This window comes from Silurus meridionalis, chromosome 7 (assembly GCF_014805685.1).
Source record: "Silurus meridionalis isolate SWU-2019-XX chromosome 7, ASM1480568v1, whole genome shotgun sequence".
NCBI lineage: Eukaryota > Metazoa > Chordata > Actinopteri > Siluriformes > Siluridae > Silurus > Silurus meridionalis.
Genome location: NC_060890.1, coordinates 8061497 through 8074406, shown reverse-complemented (window position 1 = coordinate 8074406; position 12910 = coordinate 8061497).

Here is a 12910-nt window from a genome sequence, read left to right as displayed (position 1 = left end):
TAGCAAAAATCAAGAATATGGTACAGGCTAGACTTCAAATTATTAAATTACTGTTAGAAAAATTCATTTGTTTCGAGTTTTGCACACTGTGTCATGTTTCACTGTGCACTTAAGCGAGTTTCATTGCATGCCACCAGATTATAACCTTAAGATGTAGCCACACATCAATGATCAGACAGATGGGGCTAGTTATACATGACTAATAAAATCCTTTAAAAATATTAGGCATACCTTCATAATTTGGTCCTTGCAGGATAATATGGGTTTAAATCTCAACTGTTTTCTTTTAAGGTGATATGGATGTGTCACATGGGGTTCACTACTCCTCAGCTTTCTAATGCAATTATTTTCTTTAATATTTTCCCTCTGACTGGTTTCTTGAATTACAATTCCTTCAGTCAGCATGGTTGTATTGCTTTTTCCCGTCTACCTACTGCATGATGATGTTTCTTTATTGATATTTAATTTAGCTGGTTGTTAAAAATTCTAGAAATAACTTCCTTTGCTATCATCACAAGTTGGGTATTACACAACAGATGGCTGTGTTTGCCCAAACCTGCATCTGCTCACTAAACCTAAACGGATAGATTTGATGTCAAATGCACACAAGCATTTTGAATTAACAAATTTGAACCGTGTCCAAGACATAGCACATTCTAAACAAAAAAACATTTACTGACAGCTGTCCAGCAATCCCACGTTCAGGGAAATAAAACAATTTGGATTTACTCAAGTCTCCTATTCCTCTCTCTAAAATGTAAAAAAAAAAAAACAAGAAAAGTTTGAAAATTCAGAAGAATTTAGGCCTCTCTTTACCAAGTTCAAAAGATGTCAGTGCAAAGATGTCATCTGGAAAAATTCCATATTTTTTCTCCTATTGCCTGGAAGAAACTATTGCAAAATTTGAACGAGTTCTTACATTTAAACCTAGAAGCAATACACAACAAATTCATACAATATTGTGGTTTTACTGTAGGCAAAATGCACCCAGTGTGTGAGCAAGGCAAAATATATGGAAATTGAGGAAACTGAGATAAGGCCAGCGGTGCCTGTGCTTCATAGCACAATCATAGCAGTACACTATAATCAAGTAGTTTTCTGCCCAGTCGAAAAAAAAAATTAAATTATACATCTAAATTCAAAATACATAAGACGTAATACATCTAACTTCCAAATACATAAGGTATAATACATCTAAATTCAGGAACCTATGATCAGCATTAAAATAGAAGTTTTTATGTAATTTAAAAAATAATTTTTTGCAACTTGCTATATTAAGATAATAAGATTGCAAACTCATCTAAATTGTATTATCTTAATCAAGAGACTGTAATTGGGGATAGGTACATTAACAGAGATCATCAGCTGAGGATCATGGGTTTTAGCAAGTATACGGTTCAATATTAAGTATGCACTATTTACCCACAATACAGTTTGTTCCAACCGTTTTAAAAAAATATTTATAGATTAATTAGATTGTTACGCGAAGACACTGGAGGCGAAAGCTCAAGTGAAAGCAAACGAAGAGTTTATTTGTGTCACCGGGCAAATCAGAACACAACAATAGTCGTGTAATGTGAGTAATCCGGTTGTAAGTACCACGGTGAAAGAGCAAACAAAACAAAAAGAAAGGTAGTCGGTGTAGAATCCAAGGTGCGCTTGGGTAGAAGCACGTACTGAACAGTCCACGGGAAAACACGTGTGATGAGCAGCATAACCTTAGACAATAACTGACAATGTGAATGTGGAGGTGAGGGGTTTATATGGGTGTGATGATTAGTGCAAAAAGAGTCTCAGGTGTGTGTGACTAGTACGCTGGTGAGGAGCTTCGAGCGGGCGTGGCACGCACAGGAGAAGGATCAGGGAGCTCCTTGACACCACCCCCTCCCCCAGGGGCGGCACCGGACGCCCTGACCCTGCGACGAGGAAGGGCTGCGTGGGTGAGCGCGTGTGAGCAGCATGGAATTCCGTCAGCAGCGCCGGGTCCAGCACGTCCTGCCGGGCCACCCAAGACCGATGTCGTAGTTTTGTTCAGCAGCTGAGAGCTTGTGCGAGAAGTAAGCGCATGGGTGGAGCTGTGGCAGGGTGAGAGCAGCCCCTACACCGGTCGATGAGGCGTCGACCTCGACCACAAACGGCCTTCGGGGATCAGGATGACGCAACACAGGGGCGAGGCAGAACACTGGCGGAGCACGTCAAAGGCCTCCTGAGCCTTCCCCAGAGGAGGGTCGTGAGAGGTGCAGTGATCTGGCTGTAACCCTGGATGAACCGTCGATAGAAATTCGCGAAGCCCAGGAACCGCTGGAGCTCCTTAATCGATTCCGGTACGGGCCAGTTCCTCACAGCCCTCACCTTGCCTTCGTTCATCTGTATCCCCTGTGCACTGATGACGTAGCCCAGGAACTGTATCCTCTCCAGGTGGAACTCGCACTTCGAGAGGTTCAGATAGAGCTGGTGGGAACGAAGTGCCCCTAGGACGTCGCGCACGTGACGATGGTGCTCCTCCAGGTTTCGTGAATAGATCAGGATGTCATCGATGTAGACCATGACACACTTCTGGAGGTAGGGCCAGAGCACCTTGTTCATGAACCCCTGGAATACAGCCGGAGCGATGGAGAGGCCGTACGGCATGACCCGGTACTCGTAGTGCCCTGAAGGTGTAATGAAGGCGGTCTTCCACTCGTCTCCCTTTCTGATGCGTACCAGGTTGTATGCGCTCCGGAAGTCAAATTTGGAAAAAACCCTCGCCTCCCTTAGGTCCTCCAGAGCTGAGGGTACGAGCAGGAGGGGGTAAGGGAGAGGAGCAATCTGGGTGTTCAGCTGCCGGTAGTCAATGCATGGTCGAAGACCCCCGTCCTTCTTCCCCACAAAGAAAAAGCTCGAGGCCGCCGGAGAGGAGGATTGGGTGATAAATCCCTGCTGGAGCGCCTGTTGGACGTACTTCTCCATAGCTTGGTGTTCAGAAGCGGACAGGGGATAAACACGGCCCTTGGGCAGCTTAGCTCCAGGAAGCAGATCAATGCAGCAATCCCAGGCCTGGTGAGGGGGGAGACGAGTGGCTGCTTTGGCACAAAACACATCCTCGAACGCCTGGTTTTCCTTGGGAATTGCCGCCTGGGTCTTTGTTGTGGCTTCCTCCACCTTGGTGGCGCCGACCACGGCCTTGGGGGCCCGTGTGGGGAGCTGGGAGAGGCAGTTTTCCCTGCAGTGTGCACTCCACTCCAGAATGTCGCACAGGTCCCAGGAACACCGCGGGGCGCGTTGTTGTAACCAGGGCCGTCCTAGGATCACACTGACGGTTAAGTCGTCGAGCACCATGAACCTGATGTCCTCACGATGAAAGAGCCCCACCTGGAGAGTGACAACTGGCGCACAGTACTTCACCCAGCCCCTTCCCAGTGGGCATCCCTGGATGGTCTGGACGGCTAGGTCCTGGGAGCCCCTCTCTCGGGGAGCCACAGGCGGTCAAGGCAGGCTTGAGAGATGAAGTTCCCTGCCGATCTTGAGTCAACCAGAGCATACACAGAGACAGAGAGATCGGGAGTTAGAAGCATCACTGCGAGCTTAGACAAAGGAGATATGTCTGTGGGGAACTCAACCGTACTCACCGCTGTGCAAGCAGGATGTATGGTGCATCTGGCGATAGAGTGGCCTGGGTTTCCACAGTACAGGCATTTACCGGCGGCCAGACGGCTGTTTCTCTCCTTCCTGGACAACCTCTGAGAGCCCAGCTGCATCGGTTCGTTGTTGGAGACCGTAGTGGATCCAGAATGGGCCCCTGATGGATCAGGTGTAGGCGGGCACGCCGCTAGCCGCTGTAAAAGGCCGATGGATTTCCCTATGAATTCCTCCAGTCCCATTGTGTCATCATAGATCGCCATTGCCTGTTTAATCTCTGGTGAAAGACCCACTCAATATACACCCAGAAGCGCCAACTCGTTCCAGCCACTAGATGCCACCAGGGTGCGGAAACGCAGGCTGTAAGCCGTGATGTCATCGTTCCCCTGACGCAAACTGAGCAGCTGGTCGGCGGTGGTAAGGACCCCGGAAGCGGCGCTGAAAACCTCAAGGAAGTGCGCGGTGAACTGAGCGTAGGCGTTCAACACCGGGCTTTCCGAATCCCACAGAGATTGAGCCCAAGCTAGCGCTCTCCCAGAGAGGAGTAAGATGAGGAACCTCTATATAGAGGTTTACCTGAAGCAGGAAGCCGCGGCACTCCGAAGCTTCTCCCGAAAACGCTCTTGGGAGCGCCATGGGACTGCCGGTGATCGCGGGGGGGTTTGGACAAGCCGCGGCGGATGGAAAGGCGGCTTGCAGTGCGGCGACGAGATCCTGAACCGGATCGGAGGAGCTGCTGGGTCCGGTGTCCATCGCCAGGTAATAGCTGGAGAATCGCTCCTTAAATCTTTTTAGGTCAGTTATTCTGTTACGCGAAGACACTGGAGGCGAAAGCCGAAGTGAAAGCAAACTAAGAGTTTATTTGTGTCACAGGGCAAATCAGAACACAACAATAGTCGTGTAATGTAAGTAATCCGGTGGGGCGCAGCGGAAGCGCGGACCACGGTGAAAGAGCAAACAATACAAAAAGAAAGGTAGTCGGTGTAGAATCCAAGGTGTGCTTGGGTAGAAGCACGTACTGAACAGTCCACTTGAAAACACGTGTGATGAGCAGCATAACCTTAGACAATAACTGACAATGTGAATGTGGAGGTGAGGGGTTTATATGGGTGTGATGATTAGTGCAAAAAGAGTCTCAGGTGTGTGTGACTAGTGCGCTGGCGAGGAGCTTCGAGCGGGCGTGGCACGCACAGGAGAAGGATCAGGGAGCTCCCTGACATAGATGCACCACACAATGAGCATCAGGAGGAAAAATCAGGGTGAAGGATTTTCTAGGATGGATACCGAGAAACTCATGAACGATGCTTTTTTTTTTAGAAAATACTTCCTAATTTCAGTATCAAATCTTATATCATGATTAAGTCAGCTGATCTACCTGCTGCAAAATACACATTGTATCACTTCTTGAATCTTTTGAGATATAGACTGTCATCTGAGTTGAAATTACCCTCTGTCGAAAAGTATATAATTTAAAATGCTGGAAAACTGAAAACTTTCTCTCGGATAGTCCTTTTCTTTTAAGTCTAAAGTACACAGTGTCCATGGCTTTTAAAAACACTTTGAATAAAAACAAATGTATTTGACTGACCACAGAACAGTTTTCCATGTTGCCATTTTAAACAAAATTTGGCCCGGGAAAAATAGTGGCACTTCTGGATCATGTTCACATATAGCTTCTTCTTTGCATGATAGAATTTTAACCTGCAATTGTGGAGGACACAGTGAAGTGTATTTACGGTCAATGATTTCTGAATGTTTTTCTAAACTCATGCAATGTTTTCCATTACAGAATCATGCTTGTTTTTAAAGTAATGATACATGAGGGCACAAATATCACAGACATCCAGTACTGATTTTTGCCATATCACTTGCACATGGTCTTTTGATATTATGTACTGTAGATGATGAAATATTCAATTGTTTTTTTTGCAATTTGATGTTGACTAACATTATTCTGAAACTGTTCCACAATTTGTAGTCACAGAAATGTGTAGATTGGTAAACATCTGCCCATCTTTACTTCTGAGAGACTCTATATCTCTATTTTATAAGATACTACTTTTATATACAATCATGCTACTGTCTCGCTTTCAGTTAACATAAGTAGTTGCAAAATGGTTCTCCAGTGGTTTCTTTTTAGTAACACTTACTTTTCCAGCAATTTTTTCCCTCTATTACAACTTTTTAGCCAGCTTGTTGTGGCTGAAGAATTTGCGGATCATTGCATCCTGCTTTTATTTATATTGTACAAATTATCTTTTTTTATTATTTTGGAATGGGGTTGTATAAAAATTGGATTTGTATAGAAATTGTGGTAATCATAAACAATCATATCCGGTGAGCGGATACAGACCAACTGACGTTTTTCTGTTTGATTCTTTTCAAGTACTACAGAGTACATGGTAGTAGCAAGATTAAAGTGCTCTCTGCTATATAGATTTTCGTTTTGGCAGAAAGAACTAGCTCCACTCAGGTGCAGCTTTTTTTATGTTCTTTCCAAACATCATTTATATCTTCAATTTTCCGCACTTGGAGCACACTTGATGACTTTAGTCATCTCACACGCACGCACACACACGTACACATCATCCTTCTGCAGATGCAAAGGAACCAAAGGAAATATTGAAATTCATCTTCTGAAATCTGTGTGAAATAATTCCCTTTTTTTTTTAACAGTTACAATTAGTAATTTAATTTATGCACTAATGGTTTCACTCATCATTTTAAAGTTGGCCATAGAAACCAATAAAAGCGAATGGTGAGATTTGTCTTGATTAGCATTCATTAAAATCCTGTAATGGGAATAAAAGTCAGACAAAAGGTTAAGTGTGCTCATTTTTGCTCATTTGGGATGGATTGCTTCTTTATCATATTGAACACTTTGTTAAGGTCAGTCCTGTTTCCCATTTCATTTGTCATATTACCACCATACTGTGATTGAAAGTTTTCACTGATTTTATTTAAAGACAGATTTATTGCATTTATTAAAATAATAATAATAATAATCAAAATAATAATAATAATAATAATAATAATAATAATAACAACAATTAATCTCTGATTGAGGACTTTTGAATGACATGTAAATTCATTTGGAGGACAGTTGGTTCCACCAGTCAGTTATCACTTGAGTCCACAAGTAATTTTCTCTTCTGTGTGTGTTGAATTGCCCTTTTTTGCCAACCACAACACAGGATAAAGCATAGGTACCTACTGAGTATTTAGAATCTTTCTTTTACATTCTAACAAAATAGATTTAAAATGTTGCCATCAAAATGTGACTGAAGTGTAGATGTTCAGCTTTAATTCAGAGGGTTTACTGCATTTAATTCAGCATTTTTTTTTTTTACGTTTAATCCCTTTTTTTCTTGGCTCAAGTGATTGGTAGTTAGCCAGGTGTTGCCTGTTTCCTTCTTATTACATAAAAAAATGAAGGCGATTAAAGGTTTGGAGTTAATTCCAAGTATAGAATTTGCATTTAGTAGCTGTTTATTTCGAATTTTCATTATTCGGTCCAATTAGATTTGGAAGCAAACGAAAGAGGGCATCGTTAGCCTAAAAATAAAAAATAAAAACTATTAGCGAGATAACAAAACCTGGCATACCTGGCGCAACCTCAGGATGCTTCGGTATGGGGAGAAAAAGAGAGGAATTAGCGTAGCTGCTGTTCATAATATTAACAAGCACAAGTTGATAATGTGCATTTGATCAGATGTACTGGAGCACAAGGTTATGATATGTGATGTGTGTTATGTGTAGAACTCGCTAAAAAGATATGTTTTTTAATCTGCACTTAAACTGGGTTTGAGTGTGTCTGAGCCCCGAACACTGTCAGGAAGACTATGTGGACTTTGCTATTCTAGAAACTACTAAAAGTCTAGAGTTTTGAGATATTAAGGAGCGTGATGGATTGTAGAATGTTAGAAGACTGGATAGATACATGAAAGCTAATATGTTTATGTTGACATATATCTTTATATCATATATATATATATATATATATATATATATATATATATATATATATATATATATTCTTAAGTATATAGAACTAGAGCTGTTTAATTAAATGCTGCAAAATAGCTGGATGGTAATGATCCCAAACATGCTGTGAAAGCTCTATTAAGTTTGCCCAATTACTTTTGAGCCTGTAAAAATGGTGGTACTGTATAAAACTTGCTGTAATTCCTAAACAGTTTCCTTTAACCATTCGAAATAACACTTTATCTTAACTGATTCATTTTGGTCAGGGGTTGTTTGTGTTCCTGAAAAGAAGTCAGAACAGTACATGTAATCTGACACGACCACATAGGCCCTCTTAACATTAAACAAAAACACTCAAAAGAGTAACAGACTCATGCTGGACTGCATTATTAGACATTGCAGAAAATACAATATTAACATTATGCAAAAAAACCCGATGATTTTAATACATGTGCTGTGAAATTATAGTTCATCTAGAGTGCATTTTTATTGTGTGCCCAATGTTCCTTAGATACTGTAAAAGCTCCAAATATCCCGTGAGGATAAATCACTTACTGAAGATGAAAAAAAAATGAAGAAGTGAAACTACTCAACCTTAAATGTACAATAACTGGTCCCTTTATGAGAAAATGACAATACTAATACATAGTAACCCTGCAGCATACTCATCTCTGCTATCAGAACAGCCACAAATCCTCACAGATTGCGCAAGCAATTGGAAAGATTCGTCTGAAATTCTGGTCCATGCAGTAGATTTGTCAGTACTCATTCGTGCAGAGAATCTTCCCTTGCACCACATCTAAAAGCTCTACTATGGAATTCAGAAGTTTTTCCTAAGCAGGCCATTGAAGTACACAATCATGTTTACGTCGCTCATTTAAAACAACTTATGTCTTGTGACATGGTTCGTTATAATGCTGTTAGGAGACAGTATGAGTTGGGTAGCCTGTGGCTACTGTATGTAGGGATACAGTATAGTCAGTAGGCTCACTGTGTTTTTTAAGAGCTTGTTCCCCACAAGCAGCTTTCACAAGCAGGATTCATGCATTTCATTCATGCAAACTATGGATTCATGCAACTGATGTCATGTTCAGACAAAACCAGGTACTGTGACGGCAGAAATCATCATTCATCTGACTCATTCAGATCAGACATCAAGCTTCAGCTGTGTAGTATTGGTCAATCTTGACCCACTTGACCTGATTACCTGATGTGCTCAATATACAGTAACAGTGTTTATTCGAGTCATGTCTACTACATAATTTGTTCTTACTACCTCAAACCAGCCTTGATATTCCCTGGATGTTTTATGTTTTTGTACACCATTCTGTATAAAAAGCTTGAGAGATTAATAGTTTATGAAATGTTTAAAGTTTGCTACAATCAAAAGCTCACATTTTCCCCAATGTGATGTTTGAACAAACAAACACACAATAGTACTGCTTTCTATTTTAATGGAAAAAAGAAAGGAAATGTAAAAACTTTATTTGATGGTCTTAGTTTCCTATGGTCCTGCCTCTAACCATTCTCATTATTCACTTCATCTTTGGTTTGTATGTCTTGTCACCATGATGATATACAACGTAATTGAGTATACTTCACCATTTGAACTTATGTAAGTTCTTACTCATTTAGAATCATAATCAGAAAACCTTATTGATCCTATATATATATAAACTAACAACCAGAAAATTGAGAAAACTGAAAAACCCCAAGGCACAGGTTTATTGGTTTAATATTCATTAAAAGCGAATCAAAAAGGATATAGCTTAATGTGCTCCGGTAGGTGATGTTCAGTGTGGCAAAAGCAAGGTCAGGGAATAGCATGTAATTGGGCTCTCTCTTCACGTCTCCATGCGGTCTGGAAATCCATTCCACACTAAAGCAGAAAGTAAATTACATGCACATAAAAAACCCACACTGAGTCTGATAATTATCAGTAGTGCACATAGCACATATTATTGAAAACAAGAGCTACGTTGCTTTGTTCTTCTACCCTTAACTCCATTTTTAAAAATCTGTATGCAAAGTGAAGATAAATTAGAGGTAAAAATGCATTTTCAGTAGTTTATACTGTAACAAATTATTCAAACAGAGCTGACTCATATAAACATAAAAGCACAGCTAAGTTCTCCATCTATTTCAAGGAAAAATAAATAGAAATAAGCTCAGTTTTTTGGCATCTGCATCATCTGATTTGCTGTAAAGTAATTTTTGGGAACCAACAAAAATAAGACCAAAACTACACTTGTGAAAGCTAAGACTGTTTTCTCTTTTATTAGAATCCTTGACTTACGTTTTAATATATTTTTGTCTATTAATATGTTAAATTATACCCCATATTCATCATTTCATAGCATTTATCACGGTTGCCCTACATCTAGGAGCAGCTCATCTGTGTTCAAGTTTAGGTTGGAGTTTTTATCCAATTAGCTTACAGCCATCACATCACGTAGTGCAATAAGGCCAGCAGAAATGAACAGCGCTGGGTCTTGGAAGGCTCAAATATATGTGTCTTGAAACTATTAAACTAACAGACAGCTTTAAACTAGCAGTCCGGTTAGCATTTTCATGCTTTGATTAGATGGTCAGAGAGCAAGCTAGTCAGACTCGCAAACTGCATACGTAGCAAACTGCACAAGCTCAATCATATTCATGTTGATTTAATAGCTGGTTTTCATTCCACAATGGAATGACTTATGACTCACTAATGACTTAGTTGAAGATATACTTACAAGGACCTTCAAAAAGATTACTTTTCAAGAAAAGCTGGACATCATGAAGAAAGGTCAGCCAAAACAGTTCAAAACAACCTTTACCCTTTCGCATTTTCTTTCTTGTAAAATTTGCACGAAAAACCCCAGAAAAACCGTAATGCATGCACAGAAATGCACAAGAAAAACGGGGGTCATTTTATGAGGTCAATGTTGATGCTTCTGCTAAAGATGATGTATGCAGGTGGTGCAGCTGTGGCTGTAGTAAATAGAAAATTGTTGTATTGTGTTTACTGAGTTTCTTGCTTTAGTAATGGTATTTACTCTAACTGCTTGAGGTGCTCTGTTATACTGTGTTTCTGTATTATATTAATGATTTCTATAGCTGTAGTGATGATATTAAGAGGTTTATTGATTTAGATAGAACACCACTGAAGGTCTAGGTGTGAAATGAATGACTTGCCACTGAACTGCAAATTACACTATTTGCACTTTTGTCATCACTCTCGTGTAATACACAGGAAAACAGGAGCAGATATTATTTATTAAAAAACTGCAAACATACAAAACAACCTCAATGAAAACCAAATATAAAACAAAGATAAATAGAATATTACCTAAACCATGGCCAAGAATCCACACAGTAACCAGAGGGACAAATGTGAAAAACAGCCTTGTGAAGGGTAAGGCTAGGGCCAATCGCTAATCAAGGTACCAAAAAAAAGTGCAAGTGATTAGTGACGTGACTAAGTCATGTGACATAAATGCTGATGGGAGATATAGTCCTTTGGTTTGATCCTGACAATTACAAAGAGTGAAACCATTAGAAGGCAAGAATGTCTTTATACCAGCAACAGTGATTTATACAAAAAAGTTTTTTTTGTTAGGTTTTTATTTATTGATTTATTTTACTTTTTTAACACCTACATTCAATATCATGAGAAACCCTGTTCTGTAAGTTGGTAGGTGCACTTTTAATAAATACACAGATAATAAAAAAAGGTCCTGTATCGCTGATTTATTTGACATGGAATTAAAGGAATTGAATACATCTGAGACCTTTTTCAGTTCTTTTTTCATTTACAATTATTTAGCCCACTCATATGCTCATGTCCACCCTAATTCTACCCACCTGCCCTTCCTGATCTGCTCTGAGGATTGCTAATTGCTCTCAACTGTTTCATGTTACCCCTAATTAGACTTATGCTGCATTTATACCCTTGAAATAAACTTAATCAGTATGTTCCGTGTAGGTACTGTGTCTCTAAACACGCCTCCACAGCTGCAGACATATGGAAACAGCTTTAATTGGTTTAGTAAGAATAAAAATACATTTGTATATACAGATGGAGGACAAATTTAAAGGATTAGTTTTGCTGACTTAAACTTTTAAACACACAGCCCATTTTTTTGGTTCAGGTGATGTCATGTGTGTTTTTTAAACGTTAGACAAAGTAGCAAATTGCTTTTTATTTTGATCTATAATCTATTCTGAAACAAAAGCTTTATCACTCTTATTGAAGGTTTGACACATACCACATACTTGTATTTAACAGTTACAGCATTGTTATGAAAAAAAAACCCATAATTTATTCACAAAATAACACAAAAAACATACTGTATAAAAATCATTAAACTAAGGAAATGTACAATTGTAAGGAAAAAATAAGCTCATTTTGGATTGACTGCAACGTGTACAAAAGTTGGGACAGCCATGTTTTACCATTGTGTAACAACAGTCCATATTTGTTTGGCAACTGAGCAGACCATTGTTAGAGGCCTGGCAGTTCTGTAGATGGAAATGCCTTGTACAAAGGAAATTTCCAGATTGTTTTGAGGTGACAGGGTGGATACACTAGGTCATACTGCATAAGCACTTTTTACAACCATGTTTTGTGCATACTAAAAACATTTTAATATGCACAAAACATTGAACTTTAAGGTGGATGGGCTACAACAGCACAAGACTATATTGGGTTATATTTGGTCAACCAAGAACAAGAATCTTTAAAGAAGAATCATTGGCACAGATTCACCCAAACTGAACAGTTTATTGACTGGTCTTTTCAAATCTAATAATAGCCTCTGATACGAATTATTGATTAGCTCATTGCCTAGTCTCATAATTGTTAATTGAAGGTGTATAGGTGTCCCTATTATATTATATTTTATAATAAAATTTTCTCAACTTCCAACATTGTTAAACACATACAGTCCCGGGGCTACAACTCCAAAAATATAAATTCCCCAAAGCTCAAGCATTCATGGGTAAAAAAAAACAACAACTCACATTTGCATTAAAAGTAAAAAATTGGTGAAGGGACAGGGTTAGAAATCATACGTTTGCTCTGGATCATCAGAATTTCTATGAATGTTGCATTAAATCAGGCTGATCTATCTTTCTGCACCACTGGCTCCTCTGAGCAACTGTCAAACATTTTATGAGCAAAGTCAGACGAGCCGAAGCAGTGAAACCGGAAAAAATATACAGGAGCCGGAAAGAAGCAGAGCATTCTTCCTTGATGACTATAAAAAAAAATATTATTTCTTTTGTCTCCAAGCTGCACTTTGTGCACTTGTACATCTTTAAAGGT